Genomic DNA, 13,957 nt, shown 5'->3' with positions numbered 1-13,957 from the left:
TGTAGGGCAAGTCACCTTTTTGGTCAATAGATATTCATATATACAATTTTCTAACAGCTGAGGAACCTTCTCTTGTATGACTATCCTGTCACTGCACAACCAGGTTACTACCGAGTGTTTATTGTCACAAAGCAAAGCTTTGGTGAACATCCCTGTTCGCTCAGACTTGGTGCATGCACTTAATTTTTTCTTCAGCTTAAATTTCTGTGTCAAAATGGGTGAGTAATAAAAGTTATGCAATAAAACCTTTTAAATAAGAAAAAAAAAAAAGAGACACACGAATTAAACAGTGGTAGCCTAAGAAAATACACAGGCTCTGAGGCCAGACGGCTTCTCCAAGGCCACGCACTTAATCTGTAGCCCTGGATACTTGTTTCCCTGTTTCAATGAAAGCCACACATATGAGCGCTCAGAACCTACTTAATTGACAAATTGATGTGTGTCCCTGGAATTGTTTGTGCAACCAACTGCACGTGAATCCTGCAGAGCCGAAGGCGTCAGAAGGGTGAGCGTCTGGGATATTTTAATATTCAGTATTTCCAGACTCAGCAGGCAGCAGGCTAAATCTGTCCACTGATGGGCAGGCATGAATTATGAAACCACTCACATAGGTTGAGAGGTTGCCCAGAGCTGGGGAAGTGTCGCCACTAGTGTCTTCTGAGACTGGCTGGGCGCGGGGTCACTCCCCAGTCAGCAGGGAAGGACGGATGTGGAACCTGAGCTGAGTGGTCACAGTCCGAGTGTTGCTCACATGCAATGGGACCAGCAGGGGCTTTTGATGTGATGGATTTCACCCCTTAGACAAGGAATCAGAAAAAGACTCTCAGGAGGGCCCCAGCTTCCTGTGTGGCTGGAAGGCGATGCTGCCCTCTAATGGTTAAGGCACACATGGGGCTGAAGTTCAAGGAGTCAGGGGACTCAATGTGATGTTCCTAAGTAGGGACTGTACAGGCTGCGGGTGCCCCACTGTGCGGCTGGAGGCTAGGTGCCAAGGTCTAATCTTCAAGGGGAAAAAACTGAAGGCTCAGGGTAGGGTAGGGCATGGTGGTGGTGGATTGTGTTCAAGAGCCACAGAACAGAACAAAGGGCCCAATCCTCTGGGGTAATACTTAGCAACAATACATCAATAACAACCATTTATTGATGTTCTGTGTCTGAGAGGGCACAGCCTGGCCTATGCCCTCTCGCAATCTGGAACCCTTTGGGGGATGTTGGAGATCCGGTTTTGGCCCGATCCCACAGGCCAGGCCGAGGGACCTCACTGGTGCACAAATTTGTGCACCGGGCCTCTAGTTAGATATAATTATTCCCACATTTATGGTCAAGAAGCAAAGGGTCCTGTATCACCATTACCATGTCTGTGCTAGTCACCAGTTACACAATACTTACTGTAACATGGGCACTTTACAAGCATTATCTCATGTAGTCTCTATACTTATTTTAGGAGGTAGGTTTTATTCTTTCTATCTTCATTATTTCATTACATCATTGAGGAACCTGAGGCTTAGAGAGGTGTGTATCAGTTAGCTTTTACAATGTAGCAAACCACTCCCAAATTTAGTGACTTGAGATAACAAGCACTTACCTATTTAGTTTATTTTGTATGAGGTGAGTTGGCAATTTGGGTTCTGTTCACAGCTGGTCCAGGCAAACCATCGTGCATCTATGGTCAGATGTTAATCAACTAGGTAGCTTTGCTTCAAATAATTGTTTGGTTGTGGGCTGGGTTAATGGTAGAGACTGGTTCATGTGTGTTTTATGATACAATTCCCCCCCCCCCCCCGCCCCCGGCATACTTGTGGCTGGGGAGGAGAGAGAGAGAGAGAGATGGAGGGGCGGGGGGAGGGGAGGGGAGAATGCAAGGTCTGTAAGGTGAGCATGAAGGTATGAAGGCCAGATATTAAACCTACTTTCCTTACAGGCCTAGAGACAATAAGGTAGAGATCCCATCACCCCATATTTGTCCAAGATTAGGACTGCTATTTCTGCTTGGAGGTGGGAATGAACTAGTGTTTCTGACTCTGTGACCTAAAAATGGGTGCATGATATTGCTAAGAGTATTTGCAAAGATGCTTTCATTTTTAAGGAATGGAAATTGATTTGGTCTAGCTCAAGTTTCAGAAAACTATGACTTCCGAGAGTATTGGGCTAGCTCACAGTCGCAGACAGTCTTAGGAAGGGCAAGACCTAGACAAGCCCCTGGGACCTCAGAGGCAGGAGTTTGTGAATTCACTTCCTAGTTTGCTGACAGCCACATGACTTGGTTCTAAAGACTTCTCATCACGATGTCTTTTTGTTTGACTTCTGACTTCCCATGAGAGAGAATCGGGTACCACTTGGGTCATGGTTTACAATGGACAAATGGGGTCTGGCCAGAACAGGGACATGAGCAGAGCCAAGGCCACAGGGAGAATCACTACAAAGCCATCCCACTGGGAGTCTACTGCTTGGTGGTGGGATTGGTTGTAAGCACCACTACCTACTTCTATACCTGGACAGTTCCAAGGTCATGTCTCCTCCCAGGAAATGAGTAGGTCTTCTTCTTCCAGGGATCCTAAAGCACCAGAGATTCTGACCAAACACATTTCCAGCATCTTTGTTGCAGACACAAATTCTCAGCAAAGGATTTGCATATAGTTTTATTCATTGCATTTATTTAATTACATTATTTTGAGTTCATTAAAACATAACAATCATTTTTATTAAATTATAACAACCCAAGGCAGATGATATCTTTAAGCTCAAACAACTCTGCCACGCAAAGATTATATTTACACGATCGTGCTTTTCAATCCTACTTCCTAAGTGATCAGGTTATAAAATATTTATTAGTGGTTCAAAGCCATTGCTTTTGCGCATTCAGTATCTTCTCTAGAAAAGATGCCAGGGCAGGCAGCTCTTTTTGGTTGAGTTCACAGCATGATGTTCCAAGGAGGTGCTTCATTGCGCTTGCTGAGGGGGAAGTTGGGCTTTGTAGAGTCAGCTCCTCCTCTGAGCTTCCTGTGCGATTCGCCCCCAAGACTGAAAAGGCCACTTGCACAGATTAAGTGAAATCCATAGCTTTCAAAAATAAATTTGCTTAGTTAAATTTCCAGATGGCAGCTTCTTATACATGCACACAACTGGTTTCCATGTAAATATTTTATAAGTGATCATTCTGATTCTTGACATAAACACCATTTTCATGGGAATGTAATCTATTAGCAGAGTATTTAGAATGGGAATTTAAGACTCAGAGACACAGCGGGCCTGGATTTGCCACCAATCAGTTCATGAAATGACCTTGGACAAACATCCCAGCATCTCTATACTTTGCTTATTTCAATATATCAAGCCAGAATTAGTAAATATCAGTTAGGAATGTGTTCAGCTACAAATAAAAGCCCAGATAGGGGCTTATTTTCTCACATGATAAATCAAGAGGCAGAGAGTCAAGAGTTGGGATGTTAGATAGGCTTGATAACCTAAAAACAGGGCCTTTCAAAGTGAGAGGCAACAAGCATTTATTTGAAATTTTTTAAAAAAGCAATAGTTATTTGGGAATCACTGATTCAAGCAGAAACTCAAATAGTGTTCCAATTAGGAGACAAAGGCCAGAGGTATTTATGAGAAAGGGAAGGGAAATAATTACATCAATAGAAAGGAGGCGTTTCTATGGGTGCAGATAAGCTGACATAGCGACGCTAATTCTAAGGAACGTTTTTAATTTTCAATCCGGTAGTCATAATATCTGCTTTCCTGTTATCCTCCTAAACTGTTCTCTGGGACACAATGGTGCATAAGGCCCAGACCAAAGGTTATTTTGCCCTGACTTAACTTTCCAAAGGTTTGAGGCATAAGACGTGCAAGGCAGGTCTTCTGAGATGGCAGATCTGACTCCATTTTAAAATGGTTCCATATACATATACAATATCCTATCTAATAAAAGGCTAATATGCAAATCAACCAAATGGCAGAACGACCAGTTGCTATGATGCGCACTGACCACCAGGGGGCAGATGCTCAATGCAGGAGCTGCCCCCGGTGGTCAGTGCACTCCCACAGGGGGAGTGCCACTCAGCCAGAAGCCAAGCTCAAGGCTGGTGAGCACAGCGGTGGTGCCGGGAGACTCTCCCACCTCCGTGGCAGCGCTAAGGATTTCCGACTGATGGCTTAGGCCCACTCCAGACAGACATCCCCTGAGGGCTCCCGGACTGCAAGAGGGTGCAGGCCAGGCTGAGGGACCGCCCCCTCCTCCTGAGTGCACAAATTTCGTGCAGGGGCCTCTAGTATATACATATTTTACAGGTCCCTTGTGTATTCTTGTGATAAGGCTGTTATTTTGTCCTGATGTGGGAAAGATGGCTGTTGCACCTTCTGAGGGAAGAAGAGGGAAGGGCAAAGGGCACAGGTCAGAGGAAAATGCTAGCTGAGTTTGTTCAGCCTGTTTTTAGGGAAGTAAAAAATGCCTTGGAACCTCTTCCCACATCCCACCCCAAATAGTCTTTTCCTTACATGGCATTTGCCAGGCATGAAATATGTCACTTCTATCTACAAAGGAATCTGGAAGGTGATCCTTTTGGGCATATTGAAGCCCTGAATGATATCAGCAGTCTGTTGGTAAAGAAAAACAATGAGCATGGAGTAGAAACCTAGCTATCCTTTTTATCTCAAAAAGTCAGAAGGAAAATCATTTATTGGTTCAGGTAGCAAGCATGGCTCTAAGCCCTTTCACCAGTCATCTTAATTTAATACCCACAACATATATGTGCTGTAGGTATGAACTCTATTTTAGAGATGAAGAAACTGAGAACTTAAATGAATTGCTCAAAGTTGCAGAGTGGGATGAATTAAAAATCCTCTTTCTGTTGGATTGGGGAGGACTGGAGGAAGTCTCAAGTTACTCAGAATATTTTATCTTGGCTTCTAGGGGAGGAGCTTAAAGCATTTTCCCCCCTTCATTTCTCTCCATATCCTTGAAGGAGAGTGAGCTTGGGGGTAAGGACAGAGCTCCCAGAGGCCCAGGGCTTCCCTTTAAGCTTCCCTGGTGATGCTTGGAGTGCTGGGACTCTTGTCCAGACCTGTGCTTCCCTGATGCTGTCATCAATCATTTCTAGATTTCCTGGAGCAGAGCTGTGGCAGCCTCCCTCCCTTTAAGGCTCCTTTCTGCACCACGGAGCAAGGTCACTTCCTCATCACTGCCACACTGCAAACTTCTTGCAGGTCACTGGTAGGGACTTAAGAGAGATGGAGCAGGATTCAACTGCCCCCAGCTCTCAGGAGCAAGTAACATTGATAGACTGGCTCCTACAATGGGGCCGCTGTTGTAAATAGTCAAACACATTCTTGGGAGCCAGATTGCTGCCTTTGAATCACACCTTGCCACTTCCAGGGCCATGTGACTTGGAAGTTACTTGATTACTCTACATCTTGGTTTCCTCATCTGTAAAATGGGTGATAATAATGGTACCTATTGTCATAGTGTTGGGAGCATTTACATACATAAAGGACTGAAAACAGTGCTTCCTGCTGGCTAACATTTGTGTGTGCTTAAGTCAGCTTCTGGATGGCCTCCCTTTTAGACATCTTTGTGACTAACTTGCTTTTTAGATTCATTCTTTTGAATCGTGAGAGCCATGTCTCCCGAGGTTGTTCCTAAGTTACTATTTGTTTTTAATGAGTTCTCTAGTTATCAATTAATGCCTCGCTTCCCACTGTTAATGCAGAGCAAGAAAAATAATAGCTGATATTTGCCTTTCTAAAATACAGATTAACAGTACAGTGCCCCCTGGAGTTGTGAAATATGGTGGCCCTCGGATTAGTCAAGTTGGGAGGGATGGGTTGGTAAATAGATCACTTTGTTCACAGTTGGGGCTGTGCCTGCAGGTTTGGAATCCACTGTTTTCCTTGGCACCAACTCTACTTTCTGTCATGTGTGTGCATGCTCACATGGTGGGGAAATATATTTCTCCACATGGATCATGGTGGGCCCAAAGGGGACCGCTGCAGCGTATTGCTTTTCTGTCTTCCCTCAGCTTGCATCCCTGCCTCGTTGAATACCATCTGGGGACAAGAGGTCAAAGCGCAGGGTTCTAGTCCCTTGTCCCCATTGCCCCAGGCCATGATGTTGGGCAAGTCACACCTCCATTTGGACCTTCAGCTTTCCCTTCTAAGAGATGCTCTCTAGGCCCCCAGCCAGCTCTACCTTTTCCCAATATTCACTGAAAGGTGCTATTGGACTTTAGAAGCACAGTATGCTTGGGAGATCTTGGTTGCAAAGTTTTTTTCTTTTGAGGATTGCCTAATCTATTGGGCATCTCTTGCTGAAAAACATTATCAGGGAAGCAAACACTGAAGCTCCGTTTTCTTCCCCAAATGTGATGCTTAAATAAAATTCAGTGTCATGAAGCAAACACAGAGGAGTACGAATGGATAGGGTTTCTCCTGTCTTTGAGCAGTCCCAGAGGAGGCTTAAACAGCAGGCCCTCCTTTCAACCAGATGGCCCTGACCTTGGAGAGCCAAGCAATCAGCGAGGATAGAAATCAGTGGCAGAAATGAGGAGAGGCTGGTGCTGTGATGTCGGCTGATTCTCGCCGCTGAATGTCATCAGCCCGGAGGCCTGGGAGAAGGAGGAGGAGCAGAACCGCGCTGAGAGGCTCTCAAACACCAGCGGCGGGCTGTGCGATTCCAAGTCACACAGGTCAGGTCGGCTGGGAAAATGGCCCATTGGGCTAACCTTGGACACAAGACCTTCTCGAGAGCAGGGCTGGTCGGAGGGAACATTGGGACAGGGAAGGGGAAGCTGGTACTTGATTGCCCGTTGGTGACTTTGCCTCGTTTTCCTTGGTGCAAAAGCCCTCAGATATCCAGGGCCTCTTCCTGCCCCTAGAGCCCTTGCCACCCTGCCTGACCTAGCCCAGTCCCGATTTATCCAGTGGCTGTTGTTTTTTAAAAAAAGTTTCTGCAGCGTTTGACAGTAAAGAGAGAGCACCAGGGAGTTCTTGGAGGGGATGGACCTGCTCCGTGTTGGATTATGGCGGTGGTTACATGAATCTATACATGTGTTAAAGTTCATAGAACTGTACATAAAAATCAATTTTCCTGTGTGGTAATTAAAAACCCCTTTTTATCATGTAAGGCAAGGTTGTATTTATTTGGATATCTTGGTATCCCCGAGGCCCGTGGTCGGCAAACTGCGGCTCGCGAGCCACATGCGGCTCTTTGGCCCCTTGAGTGTGGCTCTTCCACAAAATACCACGGCCTGGGCGAGTCTATTTTGAAGAAGTGGCGTTAGAAGAAGTTTAAGTTTAAAAAATTTGGCTCTCAAAAGAAATTTCAATCGTTGCACTGTTGATATTTGGCTCTGTTGACTAATGAGTTTGCCGACCACTGCCCTAGGCCTACCCCATCCAGTACAGTACCTGCTAGCCACATATGCCTAGGGTAGGCCAGGCTGAAGTGTCGAACGAGTGTAAAGTACACACTGGAATTTGAACACTTAGTACAAAAAAGAAAAAGGAATGTAAAATATCTTGATAGATTTTTGTGTTGATTACATGTTGAAATAATACTGCTTGGATAGATTGGGCAATAATAAAAAGAAAATGGTATTCAATTAATTTCACCTCTTTACTTTGAAAAGTAAATTAGTAGCAAGTTGTAATTACAGTATGTGACTTGCGTTATATTTTTATTGGACAGCACTATTGGACAGCGCTATTTATTGTGAATGACACAATCCCGCTTTGGGGAGATGTGGTGTGGATTTCTCTCTCCATCTGGATAGACAGGTGGAGGGTGGCCCTTCTCAGGGTGCCTTGGGAGGTGAGTGTCCCTCTCAACATCTTCCTCTCCTTTCTGGTTGGCTCTTCCTAACCTTTGGGGGCGAGGAAAGCGAGGGCGGGATGAGACAACATCTAACAGGTGGGGGTGGGCCATGGCTTAGGTGCAGATGAGCATCAGCTTTGCAGTTAGACTAGAGTTTGAGTTCCATTTTAATCACCAGCTGGCTGTGCAGCCCTTGATCTTTTTTAACCCCAGTTTCTTCGTGTGCAAGAGAGAATAATAGCACCCAGAGGTTTGCTTACCTCACAGGGCTGGGGTGAGGATAAACAGGAGAGGGCATGGAAAGCACACAGTAGATCTTCAGGTCATGGTCCTGTTGCTCTTGATCTTCCTGCTTTGTTGGTGTTTGCTCTCCCACCTCAAGCTCTATTTTTTTTCTCTCTCTCTTTCCCGCGCCCCTCTCCCCAACACACACACACAGGCACTCTGCCCAACTCTCCTCCCTGATTCAGCACTGAGAAATGCCGAGGCAAGCGTTCCCATGAAGCTGCTTGTCAGCAAACACCCACTCCTGTCTCCACGCTCCCCATGTGGAAGAGACAGGCCCGGACTCCACGCGAGGCCCGGGTGGTGCCAGCTCCCGCACTGACTCACACAGACCTTGCTGCGCAGACTTCAGGGCTGAGCTCCAACCTGTGAGATTAGCGATCAGAGGCTCCCAAACGGTGCAACGATCCGGGGGGAACTGTACCCTGTGTCTACAGGGGTTGCGGCAATTTTCTGTATTATTTCAAAGGCATCAAAGCCTTAGTTTTAAACATTTAGTTGGTAAATGGTCTACCTTTTCCACTTTCTTTCCTATGCCTTTAGCTCCAATTGAGCTTTTCCTATGTTATTCTTGTTGCTTACTCAGCATTGGCACGGAGTTTTAGGTAGGTTCAGTGTAGCCTTATCAGCCATGTGCATTTTCATCAAAGGAGCTTATGAAGTACCTGTCTGGGCATGATCCTTTATGAGGCTCTGGGGAAGGGAAGTTAAACAGACATGAGGGCTCTCTCGGGGCTTGCACATAATGGTGGTCTCCGTTACTACCGGGTAGGGCTATCTTGATTTTCACAAGGTCTGTGCGAGCTGCAAGGTCCTGGCAGATCCCACATTCAGAGAGTGTGGTTTAAAGACCTCAAAAGAGGCCTCATTCTATGAGAGAGGCAGTGTTGCATGGTGGTCAGACACATGAGTTTTGGAATCTGGCATCTCTAGGTTGGCATCCGGGTTCTTTTGCTTAGGAGCCTCCTGGGAGCAGAACCTAATATTCTTGGGCCTAAGTTTCTCACCTGTGACCTGGGATCAAAATACCAGTTTCACAGCTGTGGTGAGAACGTCCTACCTGTCATTTGCTGAGCTGCTGCTATGTGACAGGCAACATGCTAACTGCTCTCCAGGGGGTTTCAAATTTAATCCTTACAACAACCTCACAAAGAGGGTATTGTTCGTATGTTCACTTTACAGATGAGAAAATTGAGGCTTAGGGATGTGAAATAACATGTCTAAAATCATGCAGATGGCAACTCTAGGAGAGAGGATTTAAATTCTAGCAATCAGCCCCACAGGCAGCCTGGCCTGACCTTCTCTGGCCTGTGCTCAGTGGGGACCTTGGGGACCGGGAAAGGGGGCTTGGAGCACCAGGGCTGGGGTCACAGGCAGCTGAGAGTCCTCCCCTGGGAAGGGGGGGAGGTGGCAGAAGGTGGGACTGAGTGAAAGGGAAGGCTCTAAGCCTGCTCCATTGTCCCATCAGACTTCACTGACGTGTGTGTGTGTGTGTGTGTGTGTGTGTGTGTGTGTGTGTGCGTGTGTGCGTGTGTGTGTGTGCAGCTAGTTATTAAACCAGAACAGCTCCAGGGATAAGATGAAATTTGAGAATTTCAAGATGGCTCCTGCAGGGCCTTAAACCCCAAGAGCCGGGTCTTCTGAGCGTAGGGCCCTGTGTGACTGCACTCGTCCAACACTCATGAACTTGACCCTATTTTCAATGCTTTTAGTGGCATAAACTTTTCTAAGTGAAAAGTAAATGCTTGGCTTTTCTTTTGGCTCCTTTTCGGTGGCTCTTGCTATATATTGAGTTTTTTAAGTTGGGAGTAGACTCATCTACATGGTTGCGTATTTTAAAACACTCAGCACCAGCTCAGCCCATGTGGCTTGGGAAAAATGAGTGTTGGGCAGGGTGCTTTGCACAGAGTTTCTGCTGTCCCTTCAGCGGCCACACTAAGCACACGAAGGACTCCTGAGCTTGCAGCGCCGCCCCCCGCCCTGTTAGAAGAGTGTTTAGTTCATCCCTTCTTTGGAAGGTTGAGCAGTGCTGAGGCTAATGGCTGATCCCATGGAATCCAAATACTTGGGTTTCTATTTCCCAAGTAGTCTGAATACTTGGGGGTTATCGACCCAACTCCCGACTCTGCCAATTTCTAGCCATTTGGCCTCAGGCAAATTACTTCATGCTTTTGAACCTCCGTTTTGCCATCTGTAAAACAGGTGTGTGTATCCATTTCCTGTGACTCCTGGAGGATTGTGACAGTGGTGTGCACAGCACCAAGCACAGTGCCTGGCACATATTGAACATTCAGTAGCTGTTGACCACTGTTATGATTCCCAAGTTTAAGGGCAGTGGCAGAACTCAAGAAGTGTGTGTGTGTGTGTGTGTGTGTGTGTGTGTGTGTGTGAGTGTGTGAGGTAGTTAACTATTAAATCAGAACAGCATCAGGTATAAGAGGGATAAATATATTCTGAGAACTTTTCTCTGTAGTTTATCATCTAATACCAATGCTGGAGATGTGTTCATCATTTTATAGCTCACAAAGCACTTTCTTACACGTAATCCCATTCAAGCTTCACAGCAGCCCTGCAAAGCATGATAAACAAGAGCTTTATTAAACAGATTGGGAAATTAGAGGGTCGGAGTTGAACAGCTAAACAACTGCGCATTTACTCAGCAGCCATTTAACTTACCGTGTGCAAGGCACTATGTTAAGTTTTGGGATGAAAATGATTAAGAGAATTTTTTTCTGTTCTTTGGAAGCAATCGTTGTGTTCAGGGTAGCAGCAGCAGGCTTTCAGGAGGATGCTGAACGCAAGGTCATGTATCTGTCAGGACAAGTCAGCTGATGCGGGAATAGCAGCAACAAATTTCAGTGGCTTTAAAACATACACAAAGATTTCTTTTTCGTGCATGGTATTGGTCCATCCCAGGTCAGCTAGTGGCTCTGCTCCATCTAATTTTCACTGCAAGCCAGACAGATGGTGCCGCCACAGGTTGGAACATTGCTGGTTGTTGTGGCAGGAAGAGAAAGAGATCTGAGCTCAGGAGGGTCTCACACCAGCCATCAGATTCTCCACTCATGTGCTAGACTTCTAAGGTGGCCCCGCCCAAGCACAGGGGCAGAGCAGGAAGTAAAATTCTACTAGGAGCCCAGAAGGCAGAGTACTGGACATATTTAATGAACAGATTCATCACTATTCCAGCTGGGCAGGCTCAGAAGGATGGACAGCAATCAGGTGAATTTTGGTGGGGAGAGTGGAAGAGGGCTGAAGGTAAAGTGGAGACTTAACGACATGGAAGATGGGGTGGAAACAATAGGTGAGACAGGAGGCAGAAATGTGCAAGCATTGGGGGTGGAATAGTAAGTCTGCCCGTCTGGCTGGAAGAGTTTGATTCAACAGTTTAACAAATACTGACTCAGCTCCGATTGTGTGTTAAGTGCTGGGGATGCAAAGAAGGAAAAGCATTGTGCCTACCTTTGAATACCTTACAGTCTAGAAGAGTCTAGATTTTGTACAGAGAACAAAGAGAATCCTATATAATAAAAGGCTAATATGCAAATTGTCTCCTCTACTGGGGGGTGGGCGGTTTTCAGCTCACCAAACTCCTGCATCCCTAACCCCCAGCTGGCCTGGCCTGATTGGCCCCAATCGGAGCAGGCTGGCTGGACCCACCTGTGCACAAATTTGTGCACCAGGCCTCTAGTCAGAATATAAGAAAGAATAGCCAGTGCTTATGTTTGCCAGGAACTCTCTTGCAAGATCTATACATATCTGAACTCATTTTATCATCGTTGTATCTCCAAGAGGTGGTGCTTTTATTATCCCCATTTTACAGGTGGCAAAACTGAGGCATGGAATGGCTATTCGATAGCAGATGTGAGCTTCAAATCCAGGCACCCCGAGTCCAATGTCCATGCTCTTAATTGTAAAAACTTCACTCTACTGCTTTTTGCTTGATAACTTGTGAATTGGGGCTGTGCTGATAACCTTGGATGGCAAGTAGTTTTGCCTTGAGATCCAAAATGATAGATTGTTATTGGCTCCCAAAGCTCCATATTGGGAAGGTTTCCAAGACCAAGCTGGGACTCAGAGAGAAAAGAATAATATGATTAATTAACAATGCCCACCATGGCATGAGAAGTGGTGGTGTCAGCACAGTATATTTGGTAACTCTGATCTGTTTAATACCTTGAGCAAAGTGGACTTAATCAATTTATTAAAAAATAAACAAAGTCAAAAATCAAACAACTGATTCCTTGATTGTGTTCCTCACTTTTCAATCTGTTTTCTTACTTTAAGGCTCTCTCCTGTAACGGCAGCATGGGCACCCCTTGTTTGCACACTTAGCTTTCCTTTCTGGAGATTAATTTTTAAAATATCAAAACTGAATCCCCTCATGCAAACATGACACCTTAATTGTCGAACAATAAAGATGTCAGTCGTGGCAAATGTTCAATCTGTTGCACCCCTGGTACAGTCATCAGCTGGGATGGCATGGCAATGACAGTAATAAAAAAAGGATTCTAACTGCTGAATCCAATTTCTGTACAAGGAAGAATCCATCAGCTGACTTGGGGAATCCAGCCATAAGAGAACCAGCTGCACCTGCCTCATGAGTGGAATTTTCTGCCTGGAAGTGTCTGAGGTTTTCCTCTGCAGAGAAGGTTCCAGGAACATCGTCTCCCCCCACCCTCTTTTCTTGGCTTTTTTGCCCCTGGGTATCACTTCTTCCTGTAATCAGTCTTTTGTTTCTTTCATATTCTTTCCTAAATATTCCTAGGAATGGATTCTAAATTCCAACTGAGAGCTTAGTGCTCAGATGATAAATAGGTTTTCTCTCCTGATCGGGCCAGCTCTGATCAATTACTTGTGGCTGCTGAAGTGCTGAGCTGAGAAGGTTTGTGATGGACTCAGCCCGAGAGCATACTGGAATTGATTAGTGATGTCTGCCATGGGTATGGGCTAGGGACAATAATTCATGTAGTCCCCTACTGGCTCTGCCAAAGTAGAGAAGCATGCAGTGTTCTTGTAGCTGTGATGTTAGTCAGTGGACTTGGGGTTTGATCCTAGGAGATGCTAGTTCAAGTTCTCTATCTTCTCTCTCTATGTGAATCTCGAATGGGTCATTGATCTACTCTCAGTCTGAGTAAAACTGGAATAAAAACAATCCTCCTTATAAACTGGTTGTAAATATTGTAGGAATGATGCATATTCAATCCATTGCACCCCTGGTACAGTCATTAGTTCAACAAATATTTGTTGAGCACAGTGTGAGGTGCTGGGGATACAGTGGGAAAAACGATATGGATGTGATTCCTGCTCACACAGAGCTTAAGTCTAGTGGGGGGTGTACATTCATCTTTCATTGATCTGTAACAAATAACCACAAACGAAGAGGCTGAAACTATAGGTATTTCTGTGGGTCAAGAGTCTGGGCCCGGCTTAGCTAGCTCCTCTGCTCCGGGTCTTACATGATTGTAGTCAACGATGTTCATCCACTGAGTTGTTTTCTCCGCTGGAAGCTTGACTGAAAACAAATTCTGCTTCCAAGCTCATGTAGCTTGTTGGGAGAATTTGCTTTCTCACCATGATGAGCTGTGGGCCCTGGCTCTGGCTGGCTGTCAGCTGGATCCATCTGCAGACCCCATGCAATCCATGACAATGGGAAGCCTCCTGCAGTTCCTCCCATGTGGGCTTCTTCACTATGGCCAGTCATCTCAGCAAGCCAGCAAGGAGAGTCTCACTCCAGGCTGATGAGATGGGGTCTTACAGAGTCTAATGTAACCACGGGGGTGACATTCCTTTACCTGGCTATATTCTATTGATTAGAAGTAAGTCACAGGTCTGGCCCAAACTCAAGGGGAGGGGATTATACCA

The sequence above is a fragment of the Cnephaeus nilssonii genome, assembly GCF_951640355.1.
Source record: "Cnephaeus nilssonii genome assembly, chromosome: 18".
NCBI lineage: Eukaryota > Metazoa > Chordata > Mammalia > Chiroptera > Vespertilionidae > Cnephaeus > Cnephaeus nilssonii.
The sequence above is the reverse complement of the archived record's forward strand: the minus strand, read 5'-3'. Positions refer to the sequence as shown.